This window comes from Monodon monoceros, unplaced genomic scaffold (genome assembly GCF_005190385.1).
Source record: "Monodon monoceros isolate NGI ecotype Baffin Bay Population unplaced genomic scaffold, NGI_Narwhal_1 Super_Scaffold_7, whole genome shotgun sequence".
NCBI classification, from domain to species: domain Eukaryota; kingdom Metazoa; phylum Chordata; class Mammalia; order Artiodactyla; family Monodontidae; genus Monodon; species Monodon monoceros.
Window position 1 is genome coordinate 61,989,859 of NW_021703784.1, and position 13,803 is coordinate 62,003,661.

Sequence of the window (13,803 nt, forward strand, 5' to 3'; positions counted from 1 at the left end):
TAGCAGGTCAGGAGTCGCCAAAGGAAAATCTGATCTGGGCGGGTCAGCAGCACCCAGCCTGCTGCTTGGTGGGCTTGAGAACACAGGCTGGGTGTTGCTTAAAAGGAACTCCCTATTCTCTATCTTCATTTCCTGGACTGTCCAAGTCAGTGCAGATTCATTTCTGGAAGGATATCCCTTGACCTTACCTCCCCTCCGTGTCTCTGTCACTTCCCCAGTTGGCATTTCATCTCTCTTCCTGACACTGGCTTCCTCTTCGGGCCTCAGCAGTGTTCTCACAACTTTTTCACTCTCCTTGCCTGAACCTGCTGTTTGGTCTCTCTTCCTCACAGGTAGTCACAGGTGTTCTGCCCAGGCACCTGCAGCAGCACAGCCTTAGAGAAAGGGCCTGGACTTGGAAGCTACACAGAGGTGAGTTCTAATCCTAGTTCTGCCATTTATTAACAGGATGAACTTGAGCAAGTTATTTCATTTCTCTGAGGTTTCAGTGTCCTTATCTGTAAAATGGGGATAATCTTTCTTACTGGGTTTCTATGAGGATTTGATAAGATAAAGGACCTAGGACAGTGAGCAGGTTGACCCTTTGTAAATGGCAGCTCTTGTTAAGGGTGAAGAGCAGGCTGGCGAGGACACATTGTACAAATGCCCCCTTCCCACCTCACCAGTGATAGCATCTGACCAACAGAATCAGGCGTTTACCCTAGCGGAAAACTCCTGCATAGATGGAGCCTCCACTTCCTCATTTGTAATGTGCTGTAATATTTCACAGTCGGTTAGTCAGGAAATTGTTCTTAATATCTAGCCTAAGTTCCTCCTGCTACCATGTGTCATATCACAATTTTTTAAAAATGACACACAAACAGACCCATGAAAATGAGCAGATCTTTCTGTGAGTCAGAGGCATTCACAGGCCTTGGGTTTACTCTTACCTTCGAGAAACCAGGGAATATTTGTTGTGTGACCGCTGCAGACCAGAAACTTGTGCTGGGCTTTGCTGGGAAGCTCCAGAGAGGTGTGACAAGACTCTCTTGGGACTCATGTCTCGTTTGGACCAGTGGTCTCAGTCTCTCTCCCTCTCTTTTAATTTTTTGGTTACAGATGAATGACTAATCCTAATTTATAAAGCCTGGGAAGACAGCAAAGCAATTTAGTAGGACTGATCATGCTGGTAGCTAATCACAAATAGCAACTTGGCTCTGACAAGGATTGAAATAAAAATTGTCTTTGTCTTTGAGATTTAAGCAGAAGACACCAACCAGCCCCATGCAGCAGATTATTTTGTTTAACTATGCGTGTGCATTTTGCAGCTAATCCTTCTTACTGGGCTATTACTATGAATCACGTCTTTTCAGCTATGTAGCCCCAGATCTCAGTGTCTGAGAAGCTCCTGTGGGAAGAAAATGTTTGCAGACTTCCACATATGTCTACCCTATGGATGTACTCTAAAGTTGTGGGCTGAGCTGCAAACTGGCCACCTGTGGACCACAGACAGCCCGTAGATGTGTGCTGTTTGGCCCCGCAGTGTTTTGTTTTTGTTCTTTTAGTTGAATTGGTTGCCCTAATCTAAAACTCCACAAGATTCACATGATCCAGTTTTTTGGCTTCTCTTGAAAAAGGGAAGATCTGGCAACACTGAAGCTGCATTTCCTCACAGTAGCATCACCGGGGCCTGAGCGGAGATGCTCCCTGTAGACAGAGGCACCGTTTCCTACTGCTTCATTCCCACTCATTTTCCTTCATGTATAGATCCTGCCTGGGCCTTGAAGGCATTTAAACTGGGGGCTCCTGGCCTGTGAAGTCCCCTTTGGTCACTGATAGCACAGCTGCTAGTGATCTGTTCCTTTGGACACTCTAACCTCTCTTCCTACACCAGAAACCAGTGTTTGTAATTTCTACAGATATCAGCAGAAATCAGTTGTGATCCCAGCATAAGTCAGTGTTTGTGATTCTTGCAGCTATGTCTTCCCTGAGTTTATAATAAATGCCACAGTTGAAGACACGTGTCATGTTACCAGTAGGTTCTCATGTGAGGATCAATGGCATGAACCCCTATTTGAAATTTGCCTCACCACACTGTTTCTAGGTTGTTCAAAGTCCAGGGGGCTTCTGTCTGGGCAGAGGAACATTCTCTACAACTTCCGGTATAACTGATGCTCAATTTATCCAATTTATATGCCTAATAAACAAACAAAACTAATAAATTTTGGGGGGGGAGGGTTTCATTTTACTTTATTTTTTCTTTAACATCTTTATTGGAGTGTAATTGCTTTACAATGGTGTGTTAGTTTCTGCTGTATAACAAAGTGAATCAGTTATACATATACATATATCCCCATATCTCCTCCCTCTTGCGTCTCCCTCCCACCCTCCCTATCCCACCCCTCTAGGTGATCAAAAAGCACCGAGCTGATCTCCCTGTGCTATGCAGCTGCTTCCCACTAGCTATCTATTTTACATTTCGTAGTGCATATATGTCCATGCCACGCTCTCACTTTGTCTCAGCTTAGCCTTCCCCCTCCCCGTGTCCTCAAGTCCATTCTCTACGTCTGCATCTTTATTCCTGTCCTGCTCCTAGGTTCTTCAGAACTATTTTTTTTTTTTTAGATTCCATATTCATGTGTTAGACTAAGGTATTTGTTTTTCTCTTTCTGACTTGCTTCACTCTGTATGACAGACTCTAGGTCCATCCACCTCACTACAAATAACTCAATTTTGTTTTTTTTTTTATGGCTGAGTAATATTCCATTGTATATATGTGCCACATCTTCTTTATCCATTCATCTGTCGATGGACACTTAGGTTGCTTCCATGTCCTGGCTACTGTAAATAGAGCTTCAGTGAACATTGTGGTACATGACTATTTTTGAATTATGGTTTTCTCAGGGTATATCCCCAGTACTGGGATTGCTGGGTTATATGGTAATTCTATTTTTAGTTTTTTAAGGAACCTCCATACTGTTCTCCATAGTGGCTGTATCAATTTACATTCCCACCAACAGTGCAAGAGGGTTCCTTTTTCTCCACACTCTCTCCAGCATTTATTGTTTGTAGATTTTTTTGACGATGGCCATTCTGACTGGTGTGAGGTGACACCTCATTGTAGTTTTTATTTGCATTTCTCTGATGATTTGTAATGTTGAGCATCCTTTCATGTGTTTGTTGGCAATCTGTATATCTTCTTTGGAGAAATGTCTATTTAGGCCTTCTGTCCATTTTTGGATTGGGTTGTTTGTTTTTTTGATATTGAGCTGCATGTGTTGCTTGTAAATTTTGGAGATTAATCCTTTGTCTGTTGCTTCATTTGAAAATATTTTCTCCTATTCTGAGGGTTGTCTTTTCGTCTTGTTTATGGTTTCCTTTGCTGTGCAAAAGATTTTAAGTTTCATTAAGTCCCATTTGTTTATTTTTAAAACTAATACATTTTTAAAAGTTTCTTAAACTACAGTTTTACATTTAAATCCCGTTATAAAATGTTTCTTTTGGGTGAAAATAAAAGAAAGCCCTGACTCAAAATGGCTTAAACAATAAGGAAGTGTATTATCTCACATGACATGAAGATCTGAGGTGGGATGGGCTGTGGGCATGGTGTGCCCAGGCTGCAGCTCCACTTTATTATGATTCTCTTGGTTCTGCCCTTCTCTGTGTCCTGGTAGAAGCCTCAGGCTTGTAACAGTGTGGCTGTAGCAATGACATTATCATATCCAGACACAACAATTCAGAGAAAGTGGGACTTTTATTTCCCTTTTTTGGGACTGTGGAAACCTCTCTCAGAAGCCCCACATGGACTTTAACTCCCATCTCATTGGCCAGAGTTGTATCACATGCCTGTTCCTAAACCAGTCACTGGCAAGGAGAATGGGACTGCCCATTGGCTTTTATTAATTATCTCAGAGTGGAATGAGCGCTGAGAAGTCCATGATAATGATCACCTCATCATTTACTCAAATTCCCTTAAACAATCCAAGTTATAATCACAAATCCAATAAGACTGATTTCTCAAACACTGAAACATCCCAACACACCAAATAGCAGACAGAATCATGAAAATAAAATTATCACAAAGGCTATAACCACATTTAAGTCTAACTTCAAAATATTAAAACCATGGATTTAATTTCTTTTTCATTACTTCTATACTTATTTGTAGAAGTAATATTTATTTTGATACTTTTCTATGTTACAGTGATTTTACTAGACCCCAAATTAAAATAATACCATTTCATACTGGCCACGGTTGTAGGTTATTTATGTAGGTTGGGGTTATTTATAATTGATTCTTGGCTGGAGCAGGGGATTTGGTGGCACCTTCTAAACTTGAGCTGGCATGCATCAGGCTGCCCTCCCCCCTTTTATAACAGCTTTATTGTGATAAAATTTACATACCATACCGTTCATCATTTAAAGTATACAGTTCAATAGCTTTTAGTATACTCATAGAGTTATGCCACCATCACCCAATCAATTTTAGAGCATTTTCATCATTCCAATGGGAAACCCATTAGGAGTCACTCCCCGTTTCCCCACTCCTCTAAGCCCCAGGCAACCATCAGTCTATTTTCTGTCTCTATGGATTTGCCTATTCTGGACATTTCATACAAATGGAATCATACACCCTGTGGAGGCTGGGTCCCTTTTAATCATTACACTTTACTTGCTCCATCAGTGACATTTGTCATGCCTATACCTTTCATGGGGGATTTCCTGAAATTATGTATTTTATAGTTTTGCTTAGTTAGTACAGGCATACCTCATTTTATTGTGCTTTGCTTATTGCACTTCACAGATACTGTGCTTTTTATAAATTGAAGGTTTGTGGCGACCTTATGTTGAACAAGTCTATCGGCACCATTTTCCCCACAGCATTTGCTCACTTCACATCTCTGTGTCACATTTCAATAATTCTCCCAATATTTCAAACTTTTTCATTCTTATTATATTTTTTATGGTAAGCTGTGGACAGTGATCTTTGATATTACTATTGCATAAAAATTATGACTCACTGAAGGTTCAGGTGATGGTTAGCATTTTTTAGCAATAAAATATTTTGTAATGAAGGTAGGTACATTGGTTTTATAGACAATGCTATTATTGCACACTTAATAGACTACAATATAGTGTGAACATAACTTTTCTATGCACTGGGAAGCCAAAAAATTCATGTGACTCGCTTTATTGCAATATATGCTTCATTGTGGCTGGAACTGAACCCGCAGTATCTCTGAAGTATGCTTGTATTATATAATTGGTTGTACTGCCTTTGTTATGTATTTACACTGTTGTTTGGAATGATTGGAAATATAAACGTGCCTTATATATTAAGCATTCACTCCCTTCTTTTCTTCCTCCGTGCCTTCCTTCCTTTCGAAAATAAGTGTTGAGCATCTTCTCTGTATCAGGTATTGTGCCAGGCACTTGGAGTCCAACAATGAACATGCGGGTAGGCCCACCCCTTCATGACTTAGAATTGGGTGGAGGTCCTGTCCTTTCTGCTGATGACGAGGAGGCCATGCCATGTGGGTGCTGCTGAGCACCATTCCAGCACTGTTCAGGGTCCTCAGAATAGCTTCCTGCTCCTTTTCATATTTCCAATCTTCCCCTACCTCTCCTACCATCTAACCTTTGACATACTATCTTCAGGTGTATACTTACCATCATTTATGCAAACTTTTCCATACATGCTTAATTATCTTATTTTCACAATAGCAACTCATGAAATATGTATCAGATTTGCTTTGCTACCAAGTTTTATTTGATTACAACACTAAGCTGTTCATTTGTTTCATATTTATATCTAGATTCTTCCCCCAAAAGGATTAAAATTGAAACAGAACACAGGTCATTTATAAATAGACAAGGTATAGATGTTAACAGCTAAGAAAATCTTTCTTATAGCTGAGCACTAAATTTATCTTGGACCAGAAAAAGAATGCAAACAAATTTGCATCAATGGAGAGACTTCTGAATCGTGATAGATGATTCAAATAAAGATTATAAAAGAGAAGAGATTATAATCGTAGGTTTGGTGTGGGGTTCAAAATTAAGGAAGCAGAAGGTATATTAAATAACTATATTTTTACATTAGAATAAATAAGAGTTGGATAAAAGTGGAAAGATTTAATGCAAACTGATGTGGACTTAGAAAGAAAGATATTCGTCAGGTTTGTCACCTGGAAACAACTTGACTCACTACCAAATTGATTGGCACACCCAACATCCAGATTTTGGATTCTACTATGCTCCTTAAAAAAAGCCAAGACCTTTAAAAGCATAGCCAATTCCATGTCTTGGAACAGGGAAAGACAAGGAGGAGCCTGTAACATCTGAGAAAAGGATGCTTCCAAAAATATTTAAAATAGTGCTGATTGGACACTGAAGCCAATATAACAGGGCTCTCAGCGGTCGTGTTGTGATTCTTTTGAGCATCAAAAAAGAATAATAATTACAGTTAATTATAATATTTCTAAAGTCCATGATTCAAAGTGAAAAGTTTTAAAGAGGCATATAAAAAGGTAATTATAACACCAAATGGGGCTTCCCTGGTGGCGCAGTGGTTAAGAATCCGCCTGCCAATGCAGGGGACCCAGGTTCGATCCCTTGTCTGGGAAGATCCCACATACCGCGGAGCAACTAAGCCCGTGCACCACAACTATTGAGCCTGCGCCCCAGAGCCTGCGAACCACAACTACTGAAGCCTGCACGACCTAGAGCCTGCGTGCTGCAACTACTGAACCCGCATGCCACAACTACTGAAGCCCTCGCACCTAGAACCCATGCTCTGCAACAAGAGAAGCCACCGCAATGAGAAGCCTGCACACCGCAATGACGAGTAGCCCCCGCTCGCCGCAACTAGAGAAAGCCTGCGCTCAACAACAAAGACCCAACACAGCCAAAAAACAAAAACAAACAAACAAAAAACACCAAATGAGGCTAAATATAATAAAATGTATTTAAATTCTTGTTAATTTTCAAAGTAGGTGTTACTGTTTTTGACCGCTTTGTTTCTTCTGGTAAATACATTTCATGTATTTCTGGGGCTCAGGGCAGGCCACCTCAAAATGTGCCTCAATGGCATATAGATTATTTTGAATTAAAGTTACTTAAGAAACGGCCAACATAAGAGGGACACTCTGACCCTCCCCTCGGTCTCCCTGAAAGCAGGAAATCAGTCTCTCATGTGAAAGGTGCCCTCCCTGCATCTGGAGGTAGAAAGGACCCTTATTACTAGAGGTAAGGAAGTCAGGCCACGAAGCCTGTATAGACAAACCTGTTACTTCTTTAATGTACTCCCCCAAGCCCAACTCTGTTTAGATTCTTCACTAACTGAGCAGCCAACACATAAGTTTCTTTGTCCTGTCACTTCTTCACAAATTTATTGTTTTGTTTTGGTTTTTTGTCTAAAGAGTATAAAAGTTGCCTGCTTTGGCCACTACTTAAGTCTCATTTCTATGGCACCTTCAAGTGCATGAATCAAAATTTGTTTCTTTTCTCCTGTTAATCTGTTTTGTGTCAGTTTTATTATTAGTCCCACAGGAACTCAAGAGGGGTAAAGGGGAAATTTCCACTTCCCCAACAGTATAAAGTATAAGTATATATTTCCCTCAGTGTAATGAGGGACGAATGTATACAGGGAACAAAAGTAAGCCAAAGAATTATGTAAAAAGCAGAAATTGTACTAAGAACAGGAAAATAGGATTAACCTGAGGGTCACATAATAACCAGGTAAACAGGGGGTCTGATAATGTGTTACAAGATGGTGCATCAATCAAATATCATAAGGAGAGAAAGCTGACTCGCAAGTTTCCATCCTTTGTTTCCTGGGAAGTAAAATCTGCTGATGATTCTACTAATGTATCAAAGGTTAGATGATGGGAGAGATGGGGAAAGATTGGAAATATGAGAAGGAGCAGGAAGCTATTCTGAGGACCCTGAACACTCCAGGAGTGGTAAACTCAGCAGCACCCACATGGCATGGCCTCCTCAAGTCATCAGCAGAAAGGACGGGACCTCCACCCAACTCTAAGTCCATGAGGGGAAGCGCCAACTTGCATGTTCACTGTTGGACTCCCAGTGCCTGGCACAATACCTGATACAGAGAAGATGCTCAACACTGATTTGTGGAAGGAAGAAAGAAAGAAGAAAAGGAAGGAAGGCACTGAGGAAGAAAAGGAGAGAGTGAAGAATGGAAGATTTTTTTTTTTCTTTTTGACGTTGATGATTTTCCCTCCATTTTTATTGAGGTATAATTGACAAATATAAATAGTATATGTTTAAGGTATATGACTTGAATTTTTTTTTTATAAATTTATTTTATTTTTGGCTGCGTTGGGTCTTTGTTGCTGCCTGTGGGCTTTTTCTAGTTGCGGTGAGCGGGGGCTACTCTTTGTTGCAGTGCACGGGTTTCTCATTGTGGTGGCTTCTCTTGTTGTAGAGCACGGGCTGTAGGTGCAGAGGTTTCAGTAGTTGTGGCTCACGCGTTCTAGAGCGCAGGCTCAGTAGTTGTGGCGCACGGGCTTAGTTGCTTCGCGGCATGTGGGATCTTCCCGGACCAGGGCTTGAAACCGTGTCTCCTGCATTGGCAGGCAGATTCTTAACAACTGCACCACCAGGGAAGCCATGACTTGATGTTTTGATATATGTATACATTGTGAAATAATTCCTCCAGTCAAGCTAATTAACACAGCCATCACCTCACGTAGTTACCAGTTACCATTCTTTTTTGGTGGTAAGAACACTTAAGATCTACCCTCTTAGCAAATTTCAAGTATACACTACAGTATTGTTGACTATATTCACATTGCTGTACATCAGATCTCCAGAACTTATTCATCTCGTAAAACTGAAACTTTGTGCCCTTGATCAACATTTCCCTACTTCTGCCTCCCCCCAGCCCCTGGCAACTATCATTCTACTCTTTTTTTTTTTTTTTTTTTTTTTTGCAGTACGCGGGCCTCTTACCATTGCGGCCTCTCCCGCTGCGGAGCACAGGCTCCGGGACGCACAGGCTCAGTGGCCATGGCTCACGGGCCCAGCCGCTCCGTGGCATGTGGGATCTTCCCCGACCGGGGCACGAACTCATGTCCCCTGCATCGGCAGGCGGACTCTCAACCACTGCGCCACCAGGGAAGCCCCAAATGTATATTTATTATAAATCACGATGTCACATAGCCAAAGCACCATTCTTTTTTTTTTTTTTTTTTTTTTTTTTTTTTGCCTTCGTATTTCTGTGCATGCAGCTAGCTACCTCTTTCTTTCTGGAATGTCCTTCCTTCTCTTCTACAGCTATCTGTGAACTTTCACTAATTCTCAAGACTCAATCTCCATGTCTAACAAGGGCTTAATCTCTGAAATATACAAACAGCTCATTCAACTCAACAACAAAAAAACAAACAACCCAACGGAAAAATGGGCAGAAGACCTTAATAGACATTTCTCCAAAGGAGACATACAGACAGCCAGTCGGCACATGAAAAGATGCTCAACATCATTAATTATCAGAGAAATACAAATCAAAACTACAATGAGGTATCACCTCACACCGGTCAGAATGGCCATCATTAAAAAGTCTACAAATAACAAATGCTGGAGAGGGTGTGGAGAAAAGGGAACCCTCCTACACTGTTGGTAGCAATGTAAGTTGGTACAGCCACTGTGGAAAACACTATGGAGGTTCCTCAGAGAACTAAAAATACAATTACCATATGATCAAGCAATCCCACTCCTGGGAATATACCCAGACAAAACTGTAATTCAAAAGATACATACATACATACATACATACATACACAATAGTGCTGTTCACAGCAGCACTGTTCACAATAGCCAAAACAAGGAAACAAGCTAAATGTCCATCAACAGATGAATGGATAAAGAAGATGTGGTACATATATACAATGGAATACTCAGCCATAAAAAAGAACGAAATAATGCCATTTGCAACAACATGGATACAACTAGAGATTATCATACTAAGTGAAGTAAGTCAGAAAGAGAAAGACAAATACCATATGATATCACTTATATGTGGAATCTAAAATATGGCACAAATGAACCTATCTACAAAACAGAAATAGACTCACAGACATGGAGAACAGACTTGTGGCTGCCAAGGGGGAGGAAGTAGGGGGGAGGGAGAGGGATGGACTGGGAGTTTGGGGCTGGTAGATGCAAACTATTACATTTAGAATGGATAAACAAGGTCCTATCACATAGCACAGGGAACTATATTCAATATCCTGTGATAGACCATAATGGAAAACAATATAAAAATGAATGTATATATGTGTATAACTGAGTCACTTTGCTGTACATCAGAGATTGGTACAGCATTGTAAATCAACTATACTTCAATAAAATGAAAAAAAAAGACTCAATCTCCACATCTGAGAAGCTTCTCCTAACTCTACCCTCATCCCTATTCTCAGTGGGTCAGGCTGACATGGAGTTTTCATGCATTCCATGGCGCAGTAGATATGGCCTTGGTCTCAGTGACAGATAATTAGATCAGGATTTTCATTGGAACATGGGGTTCAGCCTAAACTCCAGCTAGTGATGTTGGAGGAGGCTTTCAGAGTTAACCCTGTCACACAATTCTTACAGTTACAAGATCAGATTTTGCTGCTTTTGCACCTTGAGCAAACCACCCAACCCTAAGGCCTCAGAGGGTTTTGTCCTTGTTGGCATCAGAATTCCATTATTCTCCTCCTTCCTGTTTTTCACGACTGCCCCTCCCATTTGGATGGGCTTTAGTGACTACGCCACGCTTTCACAGCTGTTATTTTATTTGATCCTCACAATAACGCCATGAGGCGGAGAGAGCTGTTTTCACCAGCTGAGGAGACTGCAATTTGTCCTGGTTCTGAGAACTTGAATCCTGGTATCAGTTTATGAAACCTCCCATGGAACCAGAAGCTTCCTCTGGAAAGCTTTGGGGTAATGGCAGTCACAAAGATGCTATCAGCCCCTGAGTGGCCAGGGGCCGTACACCACTCCCACATCTGCCGGCTTCAGGCACAGTTGCTCAGCATTTCTGCTTCTTGTTGCCAGATTGTGCCCACTGATTACAGGGCATTTCAGTGATGGGATAAAATTCATATTTTATTTAAAAATTTTCTCCGCCTGTTTGGGCCTCTTCCTTCCGCTTTAGTGTGTGTTGTGCATCTGCATTACCCAGACCTCCTGAGGAGAATTTTTTTTTTAATTTATTTTATTTATTTATTTTTGGCTGCGTTGGGTCTTCGTTGCTGTGCACAGGCTTTCTCTAGTTGTGGTGAGCAGGGACTACTCTTCCTTGTGGTGTGCGGGCTTCTCATTGCGGTGGCTTCTCATTGTGGAGTACGGGCTCTAGGTGCGCGGGCTTCAGTAGTTGTGGCACATGGGCTCAGCAGTTGTGGTTCGCGGGCTCTAGAGTGCAGGCTTAGTAGTTGTGGCGCACGGGCTTAGTTGCTCCGCGGCACGTGAGATCTTCTCAGACCAGAGCTGGAACCCATGTCCCCTGCATAGGCAGGCGGATTCTTAACCACTGCACCACCAGGGAAGCCCTAGGAGAATGTTTTCCTTCTTAATCTTATAAGGGGTCATGATGACCCGCTTCGTATGTGCAGATCTGATTGTGTCCACTGTCAGTATGTCTTTTGGTGTAGAACCCTTTGTCTCAAAAACTTATATACCCGTGCTTTGACCTCTAACAGGCAGAACAGTCCTCAGAGCTTTCTGCGAGACTGCTTCCTGCGTTATAATCCTCAGGTTGGCTTGAATAAAATCTTCCATTTCTTTCTTAGATTGACTATCAGTTGATTTTTTTCTTCGACACAGACCTTTGGCCAAGATAAGATGAGAGCTCGATAGAGCTCACTGGCAGGCCTAGTGCTCCTTGTTGGTAACCAGGAGAGACTGGGGATTAGGAAGAATTTTATTTTTGAAACCAGCATATCTTGGCTCCTTTACAGTCCCTCTAGATTCTACTTGAAAATTGAACAATTCAAACTTAGTTCAACTCCCTTTTTGTATTTTGTCTTAGAGAAATAGTAGAAGCCAGTTGGCAATTTCAATGTTATGATTGGAAATCTCCTTAGCCAGATCCACAAGATCATTAAGTATCTTTACTAGTTTTTATTAGATACTCTTCCTAGTTTTTACATTATCTCAGGCAACAGTGTTGCCAAACTTTTTACCAGCTATAACTCTATTAGTTTGCTAGGGGTGCCATGATAACATGCCACAAACTGATGGCTTAAACAACAGAAATTTATTGTCTCACAGTTCTGGAAGCTAGAAATACAAGATCAAGCTACCAGCAGGGTTTGTCCCTTCAAAAAGCTATGAGGAAGAATCTTTTCCATGCCTGTCTCCTAGCTTCTGGTGATTTGCTGGCTATCTCTGGTGTGCCTTGGCTTGTAGACCCATCACGCTGATTTCTGTCTTCATGTTCACATGTCATTCTTCCCGTGTGTTTGTGTCCAAATTTCCTCTTTTTATAAGGATACCAGTCATATTGGATTAGGGCCCACCCTAATGACCTCATTTTAACTGGATTACCTCTGTAAAACTTCATCTGAGACACTGGAGATTAAGACTTAAACATATGAATTTTGGGGAGAGACAATTCAACTCAAAGCAGCAACTTTCAACAACAATTCCCTCACTGTCTTTCAAACCTTCCCTTGAGATCCTTTTAGCTTCTGCCACCCCCCTGCCCAAAGCCAGTAACACATGCTTTTTGTTAACAGTATCAAACTTCACAAATTTCAGTATCAGTTAGGGGCTGGTCAGGGAAGCAGCACCACTAAGGAATACAGGATTTATCACAGGGATTGAATACAGCACAATTGTAGGAAAAGCTGGGGGAGAAAAAGTCTGGAAGGAGATGGCTGGAGGATCAAAGGAAACCAACCAGGGATCACAAAGGAAAGCTGCTGAAGAATTCTGTGGAAGGCTGTAGCCTCTGCATCCAGAAATGGCCTGAAACTGATGGGTCATCAGGGCTAGCAGTCAGGAAGACAGCTTGGATTGAACTGGGGGAGAGTGAGGGCAAACTAGAATCCACAAGGACAAACTGGAAGCTATGAGGACAAAACGGAACCCATAGCTATCTCTCATGCTGCTGATGCAGGTGGTCTGTAGGAGAATTTGATGCATTTACCCTAGAACTACATGTGAAGAAATGAAGCCTCATATTTGCTCATAGGTAAGCAAATGGTGGAGTCTGGATTCTGCCCTACATCTGTGTGGTAGCCAGCTTCCAAGATGGGTCCCAGTGGTTCTTGCCTTCTGATACTCACGCTCTTTTGTATTTCCCCTCCCACCTTAAATAGGTCTGACCTGAGTAATCAGTAGAATATTGCAGAAATGATGATAAGTGACTTTTAAGGCAGGATCATAAAAGACATTGCAGCTTCCACCTTTCTCTTTCTTAGACCACCTGCTCTGGGAAAAGCCAGCTGACATGTTGTAAGGACACTCAAGTAGCCTGTAGGTGGACCCATACGGGGAGGAATTGAGGCCTTTTGTGAACAAGTCCATGTGGCTGAGCCATGGTACAAGTAATTTCTACAGCACCAGGCTCCCCTTCAGATGACTACAGTCCCATATCCTGACTGAAACCTCTCAGGAGACCTCAAGCCAGAACTATATGGCCTTTAAATTCTGGACCCATAGAAAATATGAGATAATGTTTATTATTATTTTAAGCTGCTCAATTTTGGGTTAGTTGGTTACACAGCAGTAGATAATTAATATAATCTGTTAGGTTCCAAAGCACAGCTCCTTCCATGACATCATTTTGCTTTAAAATTTGTTCAGATTATG

General features: G+C 41.6%; 1 protein-coding gene across 1 annotated transcript in view; it reads left to right on the plus strand.

The window, feature by feature from the left end:
- The first annotated feature begins 389 nt into the window (after positions 1-389).
- The window catches only part of SWAP70 (switching B cell complex subunit SWAP70), a 94,031-nt gene continuing 80,617 nt past the window's right edge, over positions 390-13,803 (plus strand). Inside the window, exon 1 of the mRNA XM_029207419.1 lies at positions 390-411. The gene's annotated coding sequence lies outside the window, so the exon portion shown is untranslated. The remainder of the gene's footprint in view (positions 412-13,803) is intronic.